Raw genomic sequence first — 9,504 nt, forward strand, 5'->3', positions numbered from 1 at the left:
GGCTGTGTAATGTGTGTGTGTGTTAGGCTGTGTAATGTGTGTGTGTGTTAGGCTGTGTAATGTGTGTGTTAGGCTGTGTAATGTATGGCTCCATGTGTGCGCGTGTGTGGAACACGCGTGTCTCTGTGTGCACATCTCGTGCTGTAACCGAATGGAAGCTTGCTGCGGGGCTGCCTGTTCATCGTGGCTGGGGGGGGGGGGTTAATGCGTTCTAGATCTGGAATACGTCATGTATGTCATAGCTCTTAGTTACTGTGATAGCTGTGAATGTCCGCGAGGCGCAAGTGAATGCGCCCGCACGAGCACGGGGCTGTAGATGTGTCAGATACTGACACAAACACGTCAGTATTGCAATCAGAGCTCTCCAGTGGGGGGGGGGGGGTGTCAAGGCTGGGCAGCGATGACCTGCGATGGCCCCTTGTGTGTTGGTAGCATGTAGTGACCGGGGATGGAGCCACATCCCCCCCGGCCGCGTGCATCCAGGGGTGAAGCAGAGCACACGTGTGTAGGTACATGAAGATACAAGTGTTTGAATAAGAGCCTCGGGGGAGACCATGTGTGTGTGTGTACGTGTGTGTGTGTGTGTACGTATGTGTGTGTATGTATGTGTGTGTACGTATGTGTGTGTATGTATGTGTGTGTACGTATGTGTGTGTATGTGTGTGTACGTATGTGTGTGTATGTATGTGTGTGTACGTATGTGTTTGTATGTATGTGTGTGTACGTATGTGTGTGTGTATTCATGTGTGTGTATGTATGTGTGTGTGTATGTGTGTATACGTGTGTGTATGCATGTATATGTGTGTGTATGCATGTGAGTGTATGTACGTATGTGTGTGTACATGTATGTATGTGTCTGTGTACATGTGTATATGTATGTGTGTGTGTATGTGTGTGTACATGTATGTATGTGTGTGTGTATGTATGTGTGCGTGTATGTATGTGTGTGTGTACGTGTGTATGTGTGTATGTATGTGTGTGTGTGTGTGTATCTGTGCTTCTCAGAGAGATACACAGAGAAAGGGAGAGAACAGCCCCAACACACGTGTGCTCTCCCTGCATGCACACACGTGCTTATAGAGACACAGTGAGCGAGTCTTGGTCACATACATGTGTCTCTCTGCTATATACATACACACACACATATACACCAGCTGGTCACGCATACATACATGCATCTCTCACATGTTCTGTATATGTATATATGTGCACACACCAAGGGAGCTATTCTCACACAATTACTCTTGCTATGTATGTACATCTATGTATGCATCCACACTCATGGACATATGTAGAGACACATTTCACACCATATTTATGTATATATATGTATAGCCCCATATATCCCCCTATGTATATAGGCGCCTATATACCTATTGCCAGAGAGTGTGTGAGAGAAGGAGGGGGCAGAGAGCCCACGTTGTTCAAACGTACACGCCATAGGCCCCCTACACGCACACGCGTGTACGGACGCACAGTGTGCTCACATAGCCTGACATGGCTTGAGAAGCCGGCTCTCCCTCAGCACCTCTTTGCGTGCACAGCTGTACATATGTACATACACACGCCGGGAGAGCGGGTGAGCTCACACACCGAGCCCCCAGTACACACATCCATACTTGTCAATGCACACTGTGTCTGGATACCTCTCTATAGGCATAGATCCATACACTGTTGACGCCCGTTACTCACCCTGCTCCCTCTGTAGAGATCCGCACACAGACCTGAGGGCAGGAGCAGAGCAGTGCTCACACACGCTTTCTACCATCCTCCCTCTCCCCGCCCCGTACACGTGTGCAGCCTCCGGGTTCCATCACCACACACACATATACACGTGTGTATGTTCTCTCTCACTGTGGGTATATGTAGAGAGCTTTTGTCACACACACACGTGTACACTTACATAGACACTGAGAGACCTTTCACCCGTACTTCTCTCTGCGTGCATCTGTACATACATAATTAGAGCTGCTTACACAAACACACAATTCTCTCTCCATACGTATGCATATATATATGTACACAGACGATACTCCTCTTGCTGTACATATACCTGTATATACACACACACACTTCCTTTGTTTTACACACACACACATGTGTATACATGGGGGAGAGCTGTTCATACAAATTCTCTTGCACTATATGTATATGCACACACATACATGCACACACGTGTGTACACAGAGAGAACTGTTCTCTCTCACACCACCCATATGCTTATATGCATATATAAGTACACACACACATGTATGTACTGTACGCATGTGTATATATACAGGAGCAAACACAACAGTCATTACATGTTTATACATGCATGTACTTAGGGAGAGAGCTGTTCACACATCCTCTATTATAATATATAAATATATACACACATTTGTCTCTTGAGCGAGCCACATATACATATACATATACATATACATATACATATACATATACATATACATATACATATACATATACATATACATATACATATACATATACATATACATATACATATACATATACATATACATACATGCGCATATATCCACGTATACAGAGCGGGCGGGAGAGGTGCACACAGAGTTCTGTGTCGCTGTACACGCACACATGGATAAATGCTGGCAGAAAGCGGGGGGAGAGCTGGTCAAACACAGACAGCACTCACAGTGAACACACGTGCATGTACACATGTGGACAGGGGGGAGAGCTCTGCGCCGGCAGACCTGCCCGCCTCGCCTTGCTTTATGTCTCTCTGTGCACGTATGTGTGTAGACACATGTGTGTGTGTATATATATATACATACACACCAGGGAGCACGCGCTTTTCACACCTTTACAGCCTCCATAGAAAACGGCACATCCTCACAGCAAGCTGCTCACACACAGATACATGGACTGCATCCTTTGGCTCCGCACGTGTGCATACAGAGCTGTTCACGCTCGGTCCGTCTCTTGCCGTAGCTGTACACATGTGTGTGCACATACACAGATGTACGTAACAAAACGAGCAAGAGCCATTCGCACATGCATTTTCCATCACTTTCTCCTCCCTACCACGTCTAATCCCTGGGGTGCATAAAAATATATGCATCTATCACAGTCTATTCTCGCTGTATGTGTGTGCGTAAGTAGAGATAGCAAGAGCCCTTCTCACACACATACTCCTCTCTTGAGATACATATGAATATATAAAGGCATATGTACATATATAGACATAGATTGGTCACACACATACTTCTTATATATCCATATATACATACACATACACATTACATACACATACACAAACACATCACTCATACAGACACATGCACACAGATACAGACACGCACAAAGACATTTACGCGTATAGACACATAGCCACCTATACATATACAGGTATGCAATTCAAAAGGGCAGGCGCTGTTTGCACAAACCCACCCTATCCTCTCCCTGCGCATACTCATTATGTGTGTATGTAGAGTGGGCTGTTTCACCCCCCCCACTGCTCTCTCTATACGTATACATGGAAGGCTATACGTACAGATGTGCTTTCAATATAGCCTGCTGTTCTCACACACACTTCTCTCACTACGTATATAGAGTACACAGAGAGCTGTTGACGCAGCTATCCTCCAATATATAGACCCCTATATACTTACATACATACATATAGACAGCTACTCACTCACACAGTAACACAGGTCTCTCGCTAGATGCACACATATACAGATATACATATATATACTTAAGATACTGGGGGAAGGGGGGGCAAAGGTAATGCTCTCTCCCCACTCCAACCCAGCCCCTATGTACATACATACCGAGAAGGCTGTTCAGAGAACTGGGCTCACACACAAGACTTTCCTCTCTCTATAGAAATTTATTATATATATAAAAATGTATTTATAAATACTTTGCAATCTATTAAATGGTAATCATTTCCAAAAATAATATATCATTAATAACAGATATGAATATTATTAATATAGAATTATATCACATCACATATTACAATTATTAATATAATCAATAGTTATACTAATATAATTAGTGATATAATTAAATAGTAGAATTTAAATGTAGATTAAGTAGATATTAATATGTTATTAACATTGTTAATATTGATATAATATTGTTATTGTTAATCCTATATTACCATTATATTAATATTATAGTCATTATATTGTATTATCATATTATTGATTATGATTTATAATAAAATCTATAAATATTAACATATATATTTTTAATATTAAAATATAGACATATATAAATACATAATGTATATTTATAATATAAATATATAAATAAGTTCTCTCTTGCTATATACACGCACACATATATCGATACATGTATATACATAGATACTGGGGGTGGGAGAAGAGGTAACACTCTCTCCCCCTGACGCCAGCCCATGTATACATGTATTGAGAGCTGTGCAGAGAACGGGTGTCACACACAAGACTTTATACATATATAAATACATATCATATATAAAAAGATGTTTTATTTAAATAATATATATTTTATATATATAAAAATATGTTTTGTATTTATGTATGTATATATATTGTGTTCATGGTTATATATACAGAAAAAGTATATTTATGCTGTATATTGTGTATCAGATACTGTATATTGTATATGTACACACGCACATACAGATACAGGCACATAAACTCCATAGCCTATTCCCCCCTTCTCTCTTACCCCCTGTCTATGTGCGTATACACCGATGTTCACACACACGCAGTTATCTCTCCCCTGTATAATCTCTGGAGTGCACAAATACATACAGCCACGGGTTTGTATCTTGATATATACGCTCTTGATGTGTATCCGTGTGTAGGGAGTGAGTGACAGATGCGCTCCCACACACAGCGCTCTGTCTTGTTACAGCTCTGCCTGTATACATGCGTGTGCATATATGTATTTCTGTATCCCCAGAGACACAGCACGCATACTCCTCTGTATATGTGCATGCGTAGAGACCGCGATGTTTAGCACACGTGAGCTGCTCACACTCGGCCCGTCTCTTGCCGTAGCTGTATATTGGCACATACACAGATAGACGTAACGAAACGAGCCAAGAGCCATTCATACACACGCGTTTCCCATCACTTTCTCCTCCCTACCACGTCTAATCCCTGCGGTGCATAACAATACATGCATATATCACATGCATATATTGTTGTATCATGTCTATTCTCTCTGCGTGTGTGTGTGTAAGTAGAGATAGCAAGAGCCCTTCTCACACACTACTCTATATATACACATGTATATGAATGTATAGATGCATATATCCATGTATAGACACAGACTGGTCACACACCTACTTTTCACTCATACTCATACATATATGTAACATGTATGGCTATACATATAGAGGTGTTTTCTATATAGCCTGCTGTTCTCACACACACTTCTCTTACTACAACATATGAGCATACAGAGAGCTCTCGACACAGCCATCTTCCTACGTGTAGACCCCTATATATTTATACACATACATGTAGACAGACAGCTGCTCGCTCACACAGTTATACAGGTCTCGCTTGCCGTATACACACATACATAGATACAAGTACATCCTTAGCTACTGGGAGTGGGCAGATGTAATGGTCTCTTCCCCCTTTGCCTCTGTCCATATATAAATGTATCCCAAGGGAGCTGTTCAGAGAGCTGGTCTCACACACAAGACCTCCTCTATATATATGTATGTGTGTATATATATATAAAGTATCCTATATACATATATACACGCACACATACAGATACGGCTATATAAACTTCAAGAGTCCTGTTCCGCCCCCCTTAACCCCTATGTGCATATACGCACACCGATGTTCACACACACACTCTCATCCCTCCCCTCTATAATCTCTGGGGTTCATAAATACATGCTCCCATAACATAAGCGTATGTGTACCCGTGTGTAGAGAGGGAGTGATGGCTGTGTTCACACACACAGTGCTCTGCCCTGTTACAGCTACGTCTCTATCGATGCTTCTGTATAGACACAGACACTTCACACAACCCTCTTTATATGTACTTGCACAGTTAAAGTGCTGATCAAACACAGATACAGAGCACATGTGAGCTGCTCACACACACGCAACATTCTTCCACCACATATATCTATATCTATATCTATATCTATATCTATATCTATATCTATATCTATATCTATATCTATATCTATATCTATATCTATATCTATATCTATATCTATATCTATATCTATATCTATATCTATATATCTATATCTAATCTATATCTATATCATCTATATCTATATCTATGCTTAGAAAGGGACCTTCACACACAAGTTCTGAGAGAGAGATATGTATATGTATATACAGAGAAAGCTGTTCTCACACACACACATACATGTGCACATATGGAGGGGAGAGGGACCCATTCACTCACCTCTCTCTGCATATATACCTATGCATATATACATATACACATATATACATATACACATATATGCATATACACATATATACATATATACACATACACATATAGACATATATGCATATAGACATATATACATATACATATATACACACATATAGACATATATGCATATATACATATACACATATATACACATATACATGCACCAAGCGAGCACATAGTTGACACACACAATACACTTTCTATATATTAATATGTATAACTTAATAGAGATTTATGTATATACACATTAATCTATACTTTTATACATTACAATATATATAATCATAGATGTTCACACACATGGTATCCCCCATCTATATATTCTTGGAGACACACACTCTCTGCATGTATATACATGGATACTTAGAGAGTGAGAGCTGGTCACACACATACTCATGCTCTCCCCACACATGCATACTTACATACATGAGCATGCACATGCACAAGTCGTACACTTAACCAGGGGCAGTTTAGATTGGATATAAGGAAGAAGTTCTTTCCTGTGAGGGTGGTGAGGCACTGGAATGGGTTGCCCAGGGAGGTTGTGAGTGCTCCATCCCTGGCAGTGTTCAAGGCCAGGTTGGATGAAGCCTTGGGTGGGATGGTTTAGTGTGAGGTGTCCCTGCCCATGGCAGGGGGTTGGAACTGGATGATCTTGAGGTCCTTTCCAACCCGAACTATTCTATGGTTCTGTTCCCATACACTCTCCTACAGAGACTTTATTTACTTCGATACGTAACTAACCGTGAGTGTGCATTTTCTGTCATTCTCTATCTTCTCCTAAGAGGGAGAACAAGAACTACGCAGAGAGGGGCAAAACGTGCCCCGCACACACACCTGCACCCCTAAAATTGCGCGTGGGTATCCCCTCTCCTCCACCCCATCTGTAACATCTGGGCTGCATCTGCATGTATGTGTGTATTGAGCTCCATTTATGTTCTCTGTGCGTGTAGGGAGATAACGGGAGGGAGCCGGTCGTCCCCCCTCTCAGAACGCACGCGCACACATCCCATCTCCACTGCCGGATTATTGACGTGTTTATTCATGTGTCTGTTTCTCCTTGCATTTCCTGACCCCACCTCCCTCCATCCCTCCCTTGCTCAAAGATGGAGAGAACCAAACCACACACACACCCGCACCCGCACGTATACGGCCTGTTGATGTATACACAAAATACAGAGGCATATGGAAAGGGTATCTTTATTTATATATATATATCTCTCACACACACGTGTATAGCTATATTAAAATATATGGGGGGTGTTTGTGTGTGTAGACAGAGAGAAAAGCTCACACATGCACACACACAAATAGAGGCCTCGAAGTACGATATCATTTCACGTCTGTCTGAACGTGTATGATCACCTCTGCCCCTCCGTGCACGGAGCGAGAGGTACCATCTACACATACACACACGTTCCTATGTATTGAGACAAGGAGGCACAAAAGCGCAATGTAGTCAGCTGTAAGCGAGGTTAAGTTTGATGGCTTTGTAATGGAAAGTAACTGCGGTGCTCGGAGGTAGCTGACATGGTTTCAGGTCCTTAGGGCCCTAGTACAAAAAGTGTACGAAAAGCAGAGTAGAAAAACAGCACCTGGGGATGGGGAGCATCTGGGACCAGCAGATGTCCAGGGTGGGCACAGTTAAACTGACTGGTAAGTAGAGGGACAGGATGATTGCTATGTTTGTGCTGTTAATGGGCCCATTAAGCCGGTGTAAACATCTACTGGGGAGTATCCCAGCCTAGCAGATGTCCAGGGTGGGAGCAGTTACCCTAACTGATAAGTACAAGGACAGGATGATTGCTATGTCTGTAATGTTCACTAAGCTGGTGCTTCAAAGACTGCCAGAGGTTATGAAGATCCTTGGAAGTACAGGACCCTTAAAGACCACCATCACCTTTGTGTATGCATGTGGGAAGCTTTCTGGAAAATGAGGTAATGCATGGGTAGCCTCATATATAAGGATGGCCTCTCTAGCAATAGGGGGACACACGTTAGGAGGAGCTACCCCTGTGTCTCCCAGTGCCACGATAAAGAATAGCTGCTTGTCAGCTTGAAACTGTTGGCGAGTTTGTTCTTGGAGTTTTCTCCGCATCAGTATGTGTATCTAGCTATATAGCTACATCTATACCTACATCTTCTCTATACCTCGAATCTTACCTGTATCTCCATCGATACAAATTCATATTTAAATGTTTAATAGCTATATATGAATATATTTACATACTGATACGTACATGAAATCTATGAGGGCAGCCGTATCTATGTGCGAGCTCACTTTGTCTCCTTCTCTGAATAATCCTGTATATGAAGAAATAAACCCCGGCTGTTGCCTGTGTGTGCACGGGTGAGCCTGCAACATGCGTGTCTCATGACCAGAAACCTGTGGCTAAGCCCCCGCGTGCTCCCTGAGCCCTGGCACCCATGTCTGCGTAAGGGTGCTGCGGCAACACACGCTCCATGGTCCTGTTGGTGCCCATGTGCAGCAGCGCTGTGCTGCAGGGTTGGTTGTGCTGTGGGTCCAGCGCAGGCTGCAGTGCAAGACACATCCGGCCCCAAAACCCACCTGGGTGCCATGGCCAAAGCCTGCTCCCGGCTTTCCCACCTCCCCATCTCCGTGCTGCTTCCCATGCGCCAGGTTTTGACGCTACCCCCAGCCCTGCAGCACAGACGCGGTTGTGATTCCACAGCTTCCACACGTGCCCCAGTATCTCATCCAAGAGAGCTGCACCCCAACCAGCTCCAAGGCTTCAGCTGCTGCGCAGCCACAGCCTCACGTGGTTGCTTGACCCATGGGCAGGGGCCAGACCCCATCACTTGGCCCATTCAAGGCGCTGGTTGCAGCTGTTGCCCTTGCTGTGGGCTGAGGAACCGGTCCTTGTCCTCACAGCAGCAGCTCCATCCTCACATCGCTCCCTTTTGCCTGGTCAGGACATGGGCCAGGAGCAGAACCAGCCCTGGAGCTGTGGAGCAGGCTGAGGAGAGCTCAGGGCCGCAGCACAGCACCCCTGCACGTACACATCAACGCAGAGGTCAGCACTGAAGTGATGCTGGGAGTGGTTT

This window comes from Lathamus discolor, chromosome 7 (assembly GCF_037157495.1).
Source record: "Lathamus discolor isolate bLatDis1 chromosome 7, bLatDis1.hap1, whole genome shotgun sequence".
NCBI classification, from domain to species: domain Eukaryota; kingdom Metazoa; phylum Chordata; class Aves; order Psittaciformes; family Psittacidae; genus Lathamus; species Lathamus discolor.